Consider the following 18,504-nt stretch of genomic DNA (forward strand, 5'->3'; position numbering starts at 1 on the left):
TAAGTCTGAATCTCTGACTTTATAATGACAGTAAAAAACAAAACAAAACTCAATGGTTGTCTTTGGACGATGCTAGGGAATCAACTCATTATTTTGAAAAATAATAAAGCAAAAGAATTAAGCATCTATCTTGCCTTTCATATTCAAATTCATCCTTAGGAGACCAAATGGTTTAAGAGGACAAGTTTATCTTACAGAAGTAATAAAGGCAGAAGTAGAAAACCACCATTTTGCAATCCTAATGAAATAATAGACTTAGGCAATAATTATCGAAGGTTGCTAACATCAAGAAAAGAGATAAATCACACACCATGACACTCTGTTGGAAGTACACTACACCATTCATGATGTAATCATGCTAAAGAAAAGAACTGAACTTGAACCTGAATGAGTCTCTAAACCCAACTTACAGGAAATACAGGGGGAGAGAAACATGTTAAATAATATCTCAACGATGCAGTTGACAAAATCTAGACTTCAGGAAATTCTAAAGGCAAAGACCTATTTCTTCACTTAAAAAAAAAAAAAACTGTTACAGAGGGCAAACCTATACATTAAAAGAGACTTAGAAGACATCACCCAATCACAGTATAAGGGCCCTAATAAAATCATGATGTAAACAAACCATTAAAAATGTTTAAGTGTTTTAGGACTGGATTGTGGTGATGTTTACACAACTGTACAAATTTACTAAAAATCGAGTTGTACATTTACGATGGGTGAAGTTTATAGTTTGTAAATTATACCTCAATAAAACTGAAAAAAAAGTGTGTCAGACTATCAGGGAAATGTGAACACCAATGGATAATAAAGAATTATTATTAACTGTTGATTTTTTAAGGCATGATAATCATATTGTGGTTTTAAATAAAGAGTCCTTATCTTTTAAAGATTAATGCTGAAATATTTGCCGATACAGAGAATTTGAAGCATTTGAATTCAAAGCTCTCTGGTGGGGGTGAATGAGGGCTAGAGGTGTCAAATCTGGATAACAATACTATTCTACATTTGTGCCTGTTAGAAGTGTTCTATAATAAAAAGAGTGAGGTATAAAAAGATGATTGAGAAACAAAAAGGAAAAAAGAAAAAGTGAGGAAGAGAAAGTCTTTTAATAAATCAGTTCTCCCTTCCTTAATTATTTAGTTCTTATCTTTCCACCTTTGATGTTAATGCAAATGCCTGTGGGAATGAATGGCATATAAATAATAACACCGTTAACCAAATGCTGTATCTTCATAACTATACAATGCATGGAACTACTGCCTCTCACCCCAGGGATGTTGCACGGAAACTGGAAACCAACCACGTACGTGGACTTGACCCACAAATGATGGGCAATGATCAGAGTATGTTTTAGTCATGGTTTACACACGTCCCAATGCCGCATACAGACTTCATATGATTTACTATAGTCAGGCTGATGAAGTAAGATCCCCAGATCCATTCAACAGCTTTTTATAAAGTAAAATACTTCACACTTCATGGAAGTCAGAGCTTACGTATCCATGAGTAACGTTATAGCAGGAAGATTCTGAGTAGAGGTGAGCTTTCCCCACAAAATTTGGTAAAATAGCCCTGCAGAGTATCAAGGCCTCACAATAGCTTTGCGTAATGGTTCATATTGGTTTACACAGTTTATTTCATTCTAACTCCCCCACCTCTTTTTTTTTCTTGAATCCTAGATTATTTGTTCCAGAATCATCAGTTCCAGGAGCTGGTTTGGGGGATGTCATTCAACCCATAACAGCGTTAGTATGATAAACCATCTTTACCTCCCAGGGGCTGCTTGAGGTGTGGCCTGTGTTGGGTCACACCTGTCAGGTGTGTAATGTGGTTTTCCATGTTTGAACATCACTTGCCCTGGACACTCAGCTACAGAAAACGACTGACATTTCTTCTGGATTCATCTGAGTTAGGTGGTAAAGAACACAGCCTTCGGAGTTAGACAGATGGGCTCTTTTTCAACAGGATGGAGCTAATTCTTCCATTTTCTAATCCTCACACTCTTCATCAGGGAAATGGGAATAAAAACACCTTCCTCTCAAGGTCGACGCAGGGGATAAAATGAGGCAATGCAGGGAACGCTTTTAGCGCCATGCCTGACACGTAAGACATGTTAACCAAAAGCAGCTGCTGTGATGGTTCCTAACGCCCAGACTTGCGGAAGATGAAACTGGAGGTGGACCTTGCAGCCTGTTTCACTGGCAAAAAATAAAAATAAAAAAATAAAGCGCCTGGTCTGCTGGACGAGCTGGCAGGGCACATGTCTGATGAACAGATTTTTCCAGGCATGATTCGGTAAATGGCAAAGACGCTTGAAAGAGCTTCAAAGGTCGGCGCCGGCCTCTCGGGGCCCACACAGCCTGTTGACCTCCGGAGGGAGCCTGGTGTGACGGAAAGAGCGTGGACTGGGGCGTCTGCATCCTTGGCCGAGCTGCTTCACCTCGGCCTCCTCCCCTGAAAGTGAAGCTGGGAACATCTACCTCGTGAAGGAGGTTAAAAGAAGGAAGGGTGGGAGCTCACGCTGCCCGGGACTAGACTCTGTACAGGGAGTTCACGGTCACTGTTATTTATTGAAGCCTCACAACCACCCGGAAAAGAACGCATCGTTATCTCATTTTATCAGGGAGGAAAGAAAGGCCCGGCTGGGAGAAGGCACGGGCCCAAGGTTACATACCTGTGTGTGGAGGCGCCGGGACTCGACACTGAGTCTGAGAACAGATCCCAACCCTCCAACCACTCCCGCCTACCGCCTGCCACTCAGCTTCCCGCTCTGGACACAGAAAGGCCTGGGACCGCACTCGTGCCGGGACCGCACTCGTGCCGGGACGCGGTGTTTTTAGGTCTACACGAATCCCCGTGATTTCGTGACTCCTTATCACGGTGACACGAAGGAAGAGGTGGCAGAGGCCTGCCTAATCTCCCTCCCTAGTTCTGCTACCAACTCTCCATGAAGGAGTTAGTTCTAGCGTCTACAGTGGGCCCAAGTCAAAACACTAGGTTCCCGGAAGGTAAAGGGATATGTATTTGGCATCCAGAGGTCAGCTCCTGGAAGGAGACAAATGGTAATTCATCTCTTCAGAAAATTAATCAATGGAAGGGCTGCTGTCAACAGAGCCTCCGGAACTGAACCTGCAGAGAGCGTAAGGTTTACTCTTCTCAGTACGTGCTGTCCCATTGCTTGAACTCTTCAAAGCTGCAGCTCTAGTCTCAAGACCCCAGGGTTAACCTAAGTCCAAAAGTCCTGCAGTGCCTGATCTACCTCACAGCTGCTAAGCTTTATAGCTGTCGTCAGACGGTTCAAACACAAGCAGAGCCAAACATCCTCCCAGCCAGCACGGCCCTGCTCCAGAGAGCCATGTGTTACGGTTTCCATCACGCCCAGCCATAAAGTCCCACTTGAGCTTGTCATCCCTGGGAGCCAAGTGACTGCTGGCACCTACCTGGGTGACCCCTGCCTCTTCCCTTGAGACACAGCTTCTCAGCAGAATGGCCACAGTCACTGGCTACGATGAGTCACAAGTTCCCCAAATCTCCTGACACCGTGGGGAGCAAAAGGAAAGGGACAGCAAACAGGCCCCGCGGGGGGCTGTCTAGCCATGACATAAGAATCCAGCACATTTCTTCAGAGGAACATTCATGCCCAAATCCACCCCCACTTTGCGGGGGAAGGTGTAGGGGGAAGCTCCAGAGACAGCATTTCCACTGGGAGTGAGAGGAACTAGGCCAAGCCCCACACATCCCCTCCAGACATTCAGCGTACCCACAGAACCTTCCTGACACCCCTAGACCCAGTGACTCTGTCAGGCCAACGAGCTGACTCCCAGAACGTGAAAGAGCCTGACAAGGAGATGATTCTCTCTCTGAGCAGGCAAGGTTCCACGTCACAGCAGCAATCCCTGGTACTATGAGAGTCACAGAGCAGACAGTAGCCAAGGACAAAGACCTGGGGCCAGACCTGCTTCCCAAGTGACCCAGCGTTCACGGAACAGACCCCCCTGTGCAATGGGAATCTCACCCGCCTCTCTGCACACACTGGTCTCCTGGTCATTCCCCCACTGCGGCCTCAACCTCCACAAAGGCCTTTAAAATACACCATCTGTTCCCTCATCACACCTTTAGCTGCTCTCAGGGCAATGGGGACAGGTTCAGACTGTGTCCCTGATCCCTTCAGCGGGTGAAGTCTCCCCACGCTCGGCCCAGGAGTGTTCTCAACAGCCTCGGCCTGGCTCTGGCCCTCCACCTACTGCCATGAGGGGCCTGGCTCCTGGCCCTCCACCTACTGCCATGAGGGGCCTGGCCTCCGCCATTCCTCTTCGAGGCTGTTGACCTCCAGCCAAAGCTACCCGCTCACTCTTTTCCTGCCCTCTCCCGCCCTGTGCTTTGGCCCAGACTTTTAAAACACCATCCACCTTAGAAGCCTCACCTGCCCAGCCCAAACATGCATATCGAAATTCTCCCAGCCTTTAAGGCCCAGCCAAACACTCCCTGCCCAGGAAGGCAGCCTGATTCCCCATCCACGTCCTCCACCCAGGTCCATACCTCCCACCTGACGGCAGGTAATTCCATCCCTCCACCCCAGGGGGGATGAACTGTTTCTCCTTAAACGTTGGCCCTCTAATTTACTATTCATCAGTGGATCTTCCTACAATAATTACTATGACAATATTCTTTTTTTTTTTTTTTTTTTTTTTTTTTTGCGGTACGCGGGCCTCTCACTGCTGTGGCCTCTCCCACTGCGGGAGCACAGGCTCCAGACGCTCAGGCTCAGCGGTCATGCCTCACGGGCCCAGCCGCTTCGCGGCATGTGGGATCTTCCCGGACCGGGGCACGAACCCGTGTCCCCTGCATCGGCAGGCGGACTCTCAACCACTGCGCCACCAGGGAAGCCCCACTGTGACGATATTCTATCAGTAATCTTTATTTCCCTCACTCCTTCCACATTTATTCACTAGGATTTTTCTTTAAAGAAGAGTTGTCCCTCCTCCTCACGTATTTATTTATTTCAGTCACTTATATTGTACTTATCAGTATTAACTCAAGGATGCTTACTTTATATAAAATTAATATTAAATATAATAGTGCTATATATGACATTATGGAATATATGATTATATTAAATTACAGTCATTATAAATTATTTATAATGTATTGTCTATAAATTATATTAAATTATATTAAATATAAATACTATCGTGATTTATTTTGTTGCTCAAATTGTTCTAGCTTTGGTCAGGGCGAGCTCGTCTGGATTGCTATAATTTGCTTTACTAGATTATAAGCTTTTTGAAGATAAGAATCATGTCTTACTGGTCTTTCTGTTCCCACAGTCCCAAACGCAACATCATGAATATAGTTGATTCTCAATAATAATACTTAATATTTATATACATTTCAGTTTTTCAAATGTTTTCAGGTCAATTATCTTGATTCTTACATTGTTAGAAGAATGTATAAATGAATAAGGACCAGACTAATTTATGAATGATTTTTGTGTATATCCCAAAAAGTTACCTAAATTGAACTCACTTAGGAGCTCAACTTTTATCTGTCTTTCCTTGTTTGAGTCTAGAGTCCGCTATTAGGCAAAACACTTGATTATTTTAGCTGTGTCCAGCTGTGTCCACTTCTGACTCAGACCAACTCTGTATAGGGCTCTTATGAGTAGATCTTAGGTTGTTTTTGCTCGCATGTTTGTGTTTCAAATCAAGCTGAATTTCCCCTGCCTCTCTGCTCATCTGGACGATGCTAATCTGCTATGGTACACAGGTAGAGAGTACTGAGATACCCGTCTGAAGTGGACAGCATGCCCAGCCATCACACCCTCTTAATATTGTTCTCGATTGTTGGGCAAAAGCTTCTGGAGTATTATACCCAGCCGTGAACATCTGGCCTCATTTTGTAAGACGGCAACTCAGATCCATGTGGACAGCCTTACGTGGAGCATGTTCGTTGCTATCTTCTTGCTAAACTGGCTTGAAATATGCTGCCTCATGGTTGACTTGAAGTGGCTTCAGATGAAAAACATGTTTCCTAGTTATCAAAAGTAACAGGTCTAAGGAAGAATAAGGTGGCATTCTTAGTCTCATTGACCGTATCAGAGGAACAGTCATGAAACACTAATGATTCTTTTATTCAAGAAGAGCCAGGAGGTCTTTTGCGCAACCTGCTGACTCTAATCTTCATTCCCCCTGGGCTCACTTCCACCATTTCATGGCTGGGCCTAAAGAAAAGTAATGGGTGACTAGTGAGTACAGGTAACGTGCCCACATGATGTTCATCTACACCAAGACACTTTTGAAAGGGAAAGAGGATACTATTAATAATCACAACTGGGTGACAATCGTAAGTTGAGGCTATCTTGGAGGCACTGGGGTGTATCCTCATTCTGTGTAAAACAGAATCCTACCCTTAAAGCAATGGAGACTGGTAAACTTTTACTAAACATATCTGTATCTTCAGGAAAGCCAACAGCAATCCTCAGTGAAGTTTTCAGGGAGAACAGATTGTCTTATAATGGAGTTAAATGTGCAAAGGGATAGAAACTGCTGGGTATGTGGAGGATATTTTTGTGGAAGGGACTCAAAGGCAAGGAAACAGAAGGAGGCACAAGCAGCTGAACACACAAGACATAATCCTGTTCCTCAGATCAAGAAAGAGAATGCAAGCCTCTCTGCCTATGAACCAGCTGAAAGGTACATCCCAGCAGAACGGACTGCTATGCAGCATAAACTCATTAGTCTTTCAAACCTTAAACACTTTCTTCTTTCAAGTCAAACCCAATTTTAAGTTTTCTGCTTAATAATTTCCTTCAAACATCTAGTCACTTAGATCATTTCCTCTTAAAAGACACGAAGCTATAAAGAAGGAAAAATGGGGGCTCTCACCAGGGAAGGTGTGTTCTCTGGAATGTTTTTCTATATTCATTTGGGAGCAGTTACAGACCTCACCACCTACCCAAGCTGTCTCCAGTTGGTCTCTAGTAGGAAACACCTCTTTGGCAGCAAGTCATGACCCAGTATTATTTTTTCCCATTCTACCAAGGAGGAAATGGAGCCTTTGTAAGGGGCAAATGATGTGTTTAAATTTCTGGCTTGAATCAGTAAGCAGCCAGATTTGGGATTACTCATGCTGTAGCCACGGCCCTTCTCTTTCAACTTTAATGGGAATAGTCAACACCCTATTATGTGACTGTTTGTCCCGAGTTCATATTTTTTCACACAGGGAAAGGCATTTAATGATATAAATCTTTTCAAACCTATAAAGTTAAAGGAGGAGGAAAGTCTTCCACATATCCATAGTGGAGACAGTGGCCTGGAAGATCACAGATCATTAGATAAGTCTGCTATCTTATGGTAGAAGCCATGAGGATCTATGAGTAATAATTTCCAACTCAGAATATCTGATGAGTGAAATGCATTGAGTGCTTAGGTTAGAACCTGTCCCCAAGGTGTTCAGCATGTAGTGATTATTATTGCTGTTGTTGTAACTATCAATAAGCAACAACTTCAGCCTAATGCCTTGCAGAAAATTTAAATCTAGTGATACAAAGCAGATTAATAACTCTAGAAACACTGACATTCCCAGAACTACTCAAGATAAAGTCCACAGGACATCCATATCATTACTTCAGGGAAGTCTCTTCATTGAAAGTTTCAGCTAGTGAATTTAGAAGAAATGATGGAATATCACCATTTTATGACCCTAATGAAATAATCACAATGACAACGATCGTCAATGGCTGCTAACATCATACAAAAGAGAGAGAATCAAACACCATATACTTCCAGCCCTATGTATTCACAGAATACTATGAAGTATTCTTGACAAAAATTGAGCCTAAATATGATCACACCTTTAGATCTATTAGCTTTCAGGATACACAGGGATGAGAAATATAATAAACGACCCCGTGAAGATGCAATCTGCAAAGTCCAAGCCGTGGGACACTCTACAAGTGACCCAGTTTCTTCAACAGAGTGCAAAAAAAGTGTGTGTGGGGGGAGATATATATAGCTTAAGAGAGATTCTTAGAAACATATAAAAATAGTAATATATAAATGTTATTTGCATTCTAATGTAAATGTCAAAAACTGTAAGGAAAAATTAGAAAATAATTGAGAAAATTTGAACATCATGCTGACTAGATACTTAATAATATTAAGAACTTTTTTATTCTTTATGTGTAATAATGGTACTGTGGTTATGTTTTTGTTATTGTTTGAGTTCTTGATCCCGTGTATACAACAAAGTGATTAGAAGAAAACATAAGAGAATACAGGGGACTTCCCTGGTGGCGCAGTGGTTAAGAATCCACCTGCTAATGCAGGGGACATGGATTCGAGCCCTGGCCTGGGAAGATCCCACACGCCGCGGAGCAACTAAGCCCGTGCGCCACAACTACTGAGCCTGCGCTCTTGAGTCCGCGAGTCACAACTACTGAGCCCGCGTGCCTAGAGCCCAAGCTCTGCAACAAGAGAAGCCACCGCAATGCGAAGCCCGTGCACCGCAATGAAGAGTAGCCCCCGCTCACTGCAACTAGAGAAAGCTCACACACAGCAATGAAGACCCAACAACGAAGACCCAGTGCAGCCATAAGTAAATAAATAAATAAATAAATTTATTTTAAAAAAGAAAAAAGAGAATACAGAAGTAGGTAAAGATTTCTTGGTGAACACACAGAAAGCACAAACCATAAAAGAGAAAATGAATATAAACTGCACTTAAAAGTACTATTCATCAAAAGACACTATCAGAAAAATAGGTAGCAGGTTGGGAGAAAATACATGCAACACGTATATCTGGATGGATAGATAGATACATAGATAGAACACCTATATCTTTTTTTTTTAATAAGGTGTCTTTAAACAGTCACACACAGGGCTTCCGTGGTGGCGCAGTGGTTGGGAGTCCGCCTGCCGATGCAGGGGACGCAGGTTCGCGCCCTGGTCCGGGAAGATCCCACATGCCGTGGAGCGGCTGGGCCCGTGAGCCGTGGCCGCTGAGCCTGCGCGTCCGGAGCCTGTGCTCCGCAACGGGAGAGGCCACAACAGTGAGGGGCCCGCGTACCGCAAAAAAAAAAAACAAAAACAGTCACACACAAAACAAGGTTATGTATTGATTGGTTGAAACACCTATATCTTGTATCCACAATACATAAAGACCTCCTATAACTCAAAAATAAAAAGATAAACAACCCAATTAAAAAATGGTCAAAATACTTGAATGGACACCTCACAAAAGAAGACACACAAATGGCCAATAAGCACATGAAAAAAGTTTCACCATCACTAATCATCAGGGATAGGAAAATTAAAATCGTAATGAGATACCACTACACACACTAGCATAGCTAAAATTAACAAGATGAAAAATACTATATTTTGGAAAGGATGTGGAACAATCAGAGCTCTTCATATGTTGCTGGTGAGAATGTACAATGGAGACAGTCACTCTGGAAAACCATTTGGCATTTCTTAAAAAGGAAAATAGAGAATCTGAGAGAGAATACATACACACACTTTGCCACACACCTGAAACTAACACAATATTGTAAATCAACTATACTGGAATAAAAAAAGAAAAAAAACCCAAAACAACAACAAAAAAAGGAAAATATACCTATGACCCTGCAATTCCATTTCTAGATATTTACTCAACAGAAATGAAAATATATGTCCACGAAAAAAGCCCCGTACAAGAACATTTAGAGCAGCTTTGTTCATGCTCGTCAAAAACTGGAAACAGTCCAGATGTCCATGAACAGAAGAACGGATCAACCAACTGGCGTATCTATACGATGAGACACACCTCAAAAATAGAAGGGCTCAAGCCACTGATGCAAGCAACAACCTGCTTGAATCTCAAAGTAACACACTGAGTGCCAGAAGCCAGGAGCAGAAAAGTACAGTATATGAGCCCATTTACATGAAATTCTAGAATAGGCAAAAAATAACCAGTAGCAACAGAAATCAGATCAACGGTTGCTTCTTCATGCAGGGCACTGACTGGGAAGGGGCACGAAGGGATGGGGTGATAAAAACATGCTGCTCCTTGATCTGCAGCTGTCCAACTGACTGAGTGGTACACAAGTTCTAAGGATCTGAATGTATGTAAATTATGTGGCCAAAAAATTTTTTTAACTTAAAAGAATTCTTATCTATATAATTATATATCTATTTTTAACCAAGTGAAATTATATGATATATGGGGTTTTCTTCAAAATAATCCAGATGCAAGGGTGAGTATACATGGAACAAGTTTGACCAGGAGTTGATAACTACTCAACCTGGGTGATGAGTCTGTGGAGATTCCTGATACTTTTTATTCCTCCTACTTTTGTTTATGTTTGGAATTTTCCATAATAAAGAGGGAGTGAGAGAAAGAGAAGGGAAGGGGTGAGGGGATGAGGGAGAGAGATGGAGGGAGGGAACGAAGGAGGAAGGGTCCAACCATGAGATCCACCTCAAAGCACTGAGGAGGAAGCCAAGCAGGACCCTGTGGGGCTCCTGGGCATGAAGAAAGCCTTTCTGTGTCCCCCGTTTCTTGTTTGTAGGGAATAGACTCCAGCTTCCATGACCTTCCCTGAGTTCCAGAGGGCAGGTTCAAACAATTGCTAATCAGGGAAGGGAGGGGATGCAGGGACAAGGGAGGGGCAGTCAAGAAACAATAGTGCAGCCTTGGGGCAGGGTCCTGGTTCCTTCTCAAGGGATACACATAAAACGGTATCTTTGAGCTCTTCTACAGAACTGAAACCCCCAAGAAATGGAAGATGCTAGCGTTCTTCATTCCATAGAAGATCACAATTTGATAACCTTGAGAAGCTCATCAGGACACCACCTGAAGCCAGATTAAAGGACTGCAGGCCCTGCGCCCTGACCCTTATCAGCCACCCTGCCCTTGAACCATTGCTATAAAACTCCTCACCAAATCCTCCCAGGTCGGGACACACAGTTTTGAGGGGCATGGGCCCGCTGTGCCCCGCTTTGCCTGGCAAAGCAATAAAGCTATTCTTTTCTACTTCACCCAAAACTCTTTCTCCGAAATTCAATTCAGCACCGGTGCACGGAGGCCAAGTTTCTGGCCTCGAGGACACCTCCAGACATCAACTTGGCTCAATCATAGACATGCCTGTGATGACCCTGAACTGGTCAAGCTGAATTGGATATGGTTCTTTTTGCAAGAGAGACTTATGTCCTACTTTGGAGGATATTTTACAAACAAAATAGAAAAAATCCAGGCAACCACAGAGGTGGAGACTTCCAGTGATCTAGAACTGTTCCCTTGTCTGGGGCAGAGCTCAGCCTGGGGACACCACCCAAATGAAGTGTCAAGGTGCTATCATCACGGGGGCATGGACCCTGCCCCAGGGCCGTGGCTGCGGTTCCTCACCAGGGTTTGGAAGAGAGGCTCTCCACCCTGGAGATCTCCACCCTGGAGATCTCCACCCTGGAGCTGTGCAGGCTTGGCCCAGCCTGGCTCTCCAGCTCGGTACTGTAAGCTCATCTCAGCCGGGACATCTGGGTCCAGCTTACATTCCTTCGAAAATCTTGCAAGATGAGCTATTTCTCTCCTGCAGCTATTAAAAAATAAAATTAAATTGTTTTTTAAAAAAAGCTTCATTCCCAATGGAAAACAGACCCTACACAGACTGGGTTCTTTTCCTCAGACCTGGATGCGCTTAGCGCTGCCCTCTGGTCAGTAGGGATCAAACTGGCTGTGTTTCCAGGTCTGCCTCCTGGCTGAAGCTACTTCAGTGCCACTCCACAGTGTCACTCAGGGATGGATCCCGGTGCTGGCGAGAGGCCAGACCGGGCCTGGATTTGTTAGCACCTCGAGGACAGAGGCCAGTCTCCTCAACGAGCTTACTCAGTATGCCCTGCAGGTTAGGCAGGTAAAAGCCTCTGATGGATGTTGGAAATTTTAGAGTTTCAGAACCAGTTATCAGGCCAGTACTCTACCTGACCCCAGTAGCCTATTTTTAAAGAACACTTCATGACGTCTTTCTGGTAAACCTCACTACACATCTGAAGAGGGCAGGAAACGGAAAGCCTCATGAAGGCAGAGGGCGGGTCTGTCCTGTGCACCACACGGGGCATCCCAGCACAGAGGGCCAGGTACACAGGTTCTCAGGAGACATTTAACTGCTGAATGAATGAATGAATGAACAAACGAATAGCAGTTAATGTCGCAGTATCTCCAGAGACTGGTGGTGGTTCTCAAATTTCAGTGTTCACAAAAGTCACCTGGAATGATTAGAATGCAGATTTCTCAGCCATCATACCCCCCCTTCCCCCCATCCCAGATTCCTGAATCCATAGGTCTGAGGAGGAGCCCAGGAATCTGCATTTTTACAAATCTTCCCAAATGATTCTGTTGACCGCAATTGGTAGTTTACACTTAGAGAAACACCGTGTCTTACTTCAGCAAGTTTCCTCGGGGTCTCTAGACATCTTCCCTAGTCTGTGATCCATACAGAGTGGGTTTCCTCTGGTCATTTTAATTCAAAGGGAGGCTGAGGAACTAACTTCAGCAGATGCTAGGTATGGCCCATGCAAAATGCTACTAAGATCACAAAACCTTTGGAAGAAACAAACCTTTCCTAATAATCCACCCACTTTCCTTAATTATAGTTTTTCTTCCATAAGTCTTAGAACTGCCCTGGAAAATAACATTGGCTCATTTCTCAGAGAAGCACTCAATTCCAACACTTTTTTTGTGCTGGTCACTGACCAGCCCTACAGCTTTCAAACACTCCGTATTTGGAACATTCCCTCTCTGGAATCTAGAAGGTGGCAGGAGGCCTTCCCCTTCCCCACGTGGGCAGGCTCTCTGCAGTGGAAGCCGGCAGCTCCCTTCCCAGGTGGGGACATTTGAGACAGAGTCAGGCTTCATCTCAAGACGATTAGGTCAAAACAGCATCTTTGGGATCCAAAGCTGATACAAACTTCTTTTTGCTGTCAAGAATATTAAGAAAGTCTAATTCCAGAGGGAGTATTATTGTCCATAATAAAGGCTGAATTTTCATTCATTCAACTGATATCAGTTTCTCTGACACTCAGATACAGCAGGGGGGACGATGGCTGGGTTTTGAGCCAACTTTTGGAGCAAAGTAAGGTAACTCAGACTCCAAAAGTATTACACAACTGAATGCCCAAGCCTGGAAACATTCCGAAGCCTTTTTTTAGTTACCCAGAAATGACAAAGGAAATTATTTACTCCAGGAAGGTTTGCAGATTGGTGTGGCTAAGGGATCCAAGAATGCATTTTTTTTACATCTTCCTCCCTATTCCTACTCCTGCCAGTAACCAAGTGACAACAGAATTATTGCTAGCCATCTATTTTTTTAATCATGTGATTTTCTTACAAAAGACAAGGACAATTGTTGTTTCCAAAGAAAGGCACATGATAGTTACATGAGATTCCATACAGCTGTTAAATGCCTCCAGCCAGTCCAATCCAGGCTTTTGAAAATTATTCATGCTTTTAATGCAATATCAATCAAGACAAAGAAAAAAAGGAGTCAAACGGGAACTGGAACATTAAAGATAATACTAATCTAAAATACAGCCCATAGGGCTCTAACAACTGTTGAGATCTCATAAGACACTTTCTTAAGAATAAATGAAATTTTCTATTCAGGGTGTGTTTTATCACAACTTCACACGTACTTCTAAACAGAATTGCCTGACTTCAGGAAATGTCTCCTTTTTACCAAGTCATTGTTTTGGTACATGTGGTGAATTGAGGTAGGAAAAACTGTTATCTTGTAAAGGAGAATGATTACGTTCCTTTCAGAATAACATTGTATTTCAAAAAATATTTGAATATTTCAAATTAATTTCAAAATATTATTTTATAATCAGAATGCAAAACCCACCTATTTTGTCTAATTCCTTTCTGTAGGGGAAAAGTGGAGACAATCCAATGACACAACACCAAGGCAAAAATTACAAATGACAGTGTCTTTCTCCAGCCAGGTTCTGTGAAAACAAGTCAGTAACTATCTCAGGGTGACCAGCTGTGCCTTTTTTTTTTTTTTTTTTTTTTAAGTGGAGAGCCTAGGACTGTTCCAGGATTGACACAACCTAGCCATTTCTATAGACGTACAACCCCCCGGAGGGTAAGCAGATAAACTGGCATTTCAGTCTTGTCATTGGCAATTTTGGAGGTGGGAACTAAGCAAAGGGGACTGACCCTGGTCCCTGAGCCCGGAGAAGAGGTATACGGAAAGGGAGGATTCAGCAGCCTGTGGGGATGGCTGGCTGGAAGGAAAGCCAATGATCCCATTTCATCATTGGTCACATCCCCTCTCTTGCCTCTGAACTTTCCTTGGTTGAAGAAAGTGAATAGCAGCTCCGGACGTGTCCAAATACCTTGGGCTTCTTGGTCTGCTTTTAACTTGCTGGAATGTAGGCGGACACAGGCTGGCTCACCCCAGAGGAATGCCTTTGGCTGTGTCCAGTGGCAAGCACTGACCAGTTGCTTTAGCCTCACTGGGAGCCTGCTGATGACCCCAGTCAGTCAGGCTGGGCTCTGAATTTCTCAGCAGGATGGCTAGAGGGCTGCCTAGGGAGGACTATTGAGGATTATGACGATGGAGCCAGAGCTAAACAAAGACACGTGCCTGCATTTGGAAAAGGAGTCCTGAGAACCATCTAGCCCACCTATGCAAGGAACGACTCTGATATGAGGGCCTTGAAGGGTAGGAGGAGGCTTTGAGTTGTACCTTGTTGACAAGGAAAGGAGGAGAAAGGCATTCCAGACAAAATCTTCCAGCATGTGGAACAGCTGGAAGCATAAAGGGGAATGGCTGTCGGGTGTGACTGGTACATTGGGTGGAAGAGATGAGAATGCGGAAGAAGGTAGGGAAAGACCTTGCACGCCTTAGATTAACCTATGCTATTCAGACACCAGGCTAACATTCCTTTAGAAGAAAAACCCTCCAGCCAGAGACCGCTTCTTCCAGGGGGACTCTTGGTATGTCCACTGTGAAGTGAGGGTTCTAGGAAGTAATTAACTGGAAAACAGTCATTTGCTGATGGGTCGAACATATAATTAACCACCCAAACACTTGACAAGAACAGCTAATAATAATCGTGCTGGGCACAATTAGCCCAAGCCTGTCTTGGCCAAACCAGAATGTCTGGTCACCACTATTTTGTGAGCCCTTTCTATGTGCCAGGCACTGTGATAGGGTCTTATCTCGGGTCATTTGTTTCCCTCAGTAACTCCGGTTGAGCAGCTGTGATTATTTCCATCTGGCAAACCATCATGAGTCCCCAAAGCAGAACTGGCATTCTTTTGTATTCCTTTCCCAGCTCCAGAACCTTCCCCTTCCACCCTCCTGTTTCAAAAACTTCTGTTGGGGAATTCCCTGTCCGTCCAGTGGTTAGGACACTACCGAGGGCCCGGGTTCGATCCCTGGTCGGAAAACTAAGATCCTGAAAGCCATGCGGCATGGCAAATAACAATAATAAATAATAATAATAAATTTTAAAAATTAAAAACCTCTGTCGATGCTTAGGGCATTCAGCTACTCCCCTGTGTACCTTTCCTAGCCACTGACATCTACCTGCCACTTGGTTCCTCCCCCAGATTAAAGGCTTGGGCACTTGAAGTTGAGATTTCCTCTCCACTCCAGGCCTGCAGTCTCTTTTGTTGGCTCTGAAGTCTAATTTGCACGCCCCATGCAATCTTCAGGCTTCCTCTTCCCCGACCTCTTCCACTCTAGGGCCCCATCCTCACTGCCTGTCAATCACCGACTGGCGTGACCACACCCTGGACCTTGAGACAACTTCCTGTTCTCTCCCTCTCTCACTGCCATTCCACCTGTTCTCCTGTGTCATCCAAACCGCAAGTCCTTTAATGCCTTCGTTACACCCGTCAGTGGTGCACTGGTCAATGTTTAACCTGCTCCGTGGAGGCAGCACGGAGCTGCATATATAACATATGCCTGCGCATATGTATATGTTTATTATGAATTTACTGATATAAAGAATATGCAACACACACTCTATAAATAACAAAATACACAACAGCCTTTACTGTAAACTCTATCAGGCCAATTGATTTTTGGCAAACTCTTTCATCTGTAGCCAACATATGGCAGTGAAGGCAATTCAGCCAGGATTTGACAAAGGGACTTGCATCCCAATCCACTAACTCTTTTCTTAATAAATTTGTTTTCTCAATAAATTTAACTGACATGGGGCTTCCCTGGCAGTCCAGTGGTAAGACTCCGCACTCTCACTGCCGAGGGCCCAGGTTCGATCTCTGGCCGGGGAACTAAGATCCCACGAGCTGCGCAGCACGGCCCCCCGCCAAAAAAAAAAACAACTGATATGATTTATTGTTAAGCCATTTCCCACCCTCGTTCAAACTATATTTATTAAACTGAAACTTTGCTCAGCTTCAGCACCAGCAGTGGGAGCATCCCCATCCTAAGATACAACCAGGGCAAATATTTACTTCCAGAGCAGACAAGAGCCACGTGTAGCTCACGAGGACATGATGAGTTTTGAGTATTTACTGCCTTTGTTTTTAAATGTAACTTCGTAAGTTTGTCTAAGTTAATTGCAAATAATGGTGCTCTCTGAAATCGGCTCACAGAATTCCTGCACACTTAAGCAGCATCAGCTCCTGTGAAATGGGCGATCGGGCTCCAGCACACCACGAGGCCCCCTCAACCTCAGCCTGGCCCTCTCCGCTCCTCATTCCCCATCTTACAGGTTAGCCTATAAGGGCACATGGAGCTGACGTCCTCCACAGCCTCTGGGTGAACATGAGTAGGGTGAGGTCGAGGTCAAACAGTCTACAAATGTCTCTCATTTTTCTTAATATAGGTCCACTTGTTCTTGGGAAACAAGTATCTCGACTAGTTTGTATTGGGCACATAATGGGTTTACAACTTACTGAGTGCTTCTAGAGTTACCAAGGAGAGGCTATGGACTCTCCTGGAGTTTGGGTCTGGTAAAATGTCTACCCACTCCCCTGAGAATTTCCCCTGGGAATGCGGAAAAACCATGGAAATGAGCCAAGCAGCTCTTCCACTTACCCTGCGGGGAAATGCTGACTGTCCAGAAGCCCCACTAAGGAAACGAATCTCCAAGGCCTACCATTACCTATGCTGACACCAACTGCTTTTCCCCTGACAGGGGAAGTCATCTGCAGACATTACCTCACCCTCCAATCCTCACATCAAACCGGTGAGGCACGTAGAAGGTATCCTCAACTTACCTCATCTGTGGGGAAATCACTGCCCACGCATCAGGGAAGCTCACTGCTCTGCAAACACTCCGAGTGTCCCTGCCACCAGCACAGACTAAGCAGTGGGCATCTCTGGCTTGTTCTCGAACCAGTTTGCAACCAAAGTGCAAAGTGGACCGTCCTCTACCCCAATTCACCAGAGAGAGAAATCTGTGTTAAAATGGCCCACTGTGAGCTCTGTTCTAAGCAGCTAAGATCACCTCACTGGAGCAGCAATTTTAGTAACGTTACAATCCCCAGAGTGGGTTTAGAGAAACTCCAGCAAGTGGGTTACCATCTTAGGCAATTTTAAGTTTTATGGGAACTCTGAAAGTTGCTTGTCGGGGATTGGAGCTCGCGGAGGGAAATGTAAAGAATGACTAACAAGCCCCCCAAAAGTTGCCCTCTTTCTCCTGGAGGATGTAAATCTCTACTTCCCACCAGTGGCTGCCAGTGCAAACAAGACTTTCACTTTTCGAAGACATGAACGTGATAAAAGTACTAATGCCAAGAAGTTTCAACTTTGCCTTTGAGTTCATGGGCAGTAGGGTTGAAAACAGTATCCTGCTACCAGTCCAGCAGAGAAAAGATGGCCTAAGAAAGTTGGCCTCCATCTCCTTTTCTCCTTAACAGGTGAATGCTTCTCAAGTATGCAGCTTCTCTCTCTCACAGCCATGTTGGCGAAGCCTGGGATCCACATAGAAAGCCTCCTCTCCCAGCCACCTGCAAAACTAGAAGTTCTCTCTTGAACTTCTAGATGCCCATGCCACTCTGCAGCTTCCTCTGGTCAAAGGATCCAAAGGCCTGCCCTTCACCTGCAGCTCGTACCTCGGCTGTCTCCATCTCACATCCGGATTACCCACCACCACCCAGAACTACCTGCCTTCCTCATTTTTTTGTTTGTTTTTGCGGTACGCGGGCCTCTCACTGCTGCGGCCTCTCCCGCTGCGGAGAACAGGCTCCGGACGCGCAGGCTCAGCGGCCATGGCTCACGGGCCCACCCGCTCCGCGGCATGTGGGATCTTCCCGGACCGGCGCACGAACCCGTGTCCCCTGCATCGGCAGGCGGACTCTCAACCACTGCGCCACCAGGGAAGCCCCTTCCTCATTCTTTCATGCCAACACAGACCTCCCTTTCCATCCCACACTAACTTCACTCATTTTCCAGTTACTTAAACAGGAAAACATCCTAGAGACCATGTATCCATGTGATCACCAGGCTAATTTTCTACACGAAATAATAAATGAGAATAAGGA

This window comes from Delphinus delphis, chromosome 18 (assembly GCF_949987515.2).
Source record: "Delphinus delphis chromosome 18, mDelDel1.2, whole genome shotgun sequence".
NCBI classification, from domain to species: domain Eukaryota; kingdom Metazoa; phylum Chordata; class Mammalia; order Artiodactyla; family Delphinidae; genus Delphinus; species Delphinus delphis.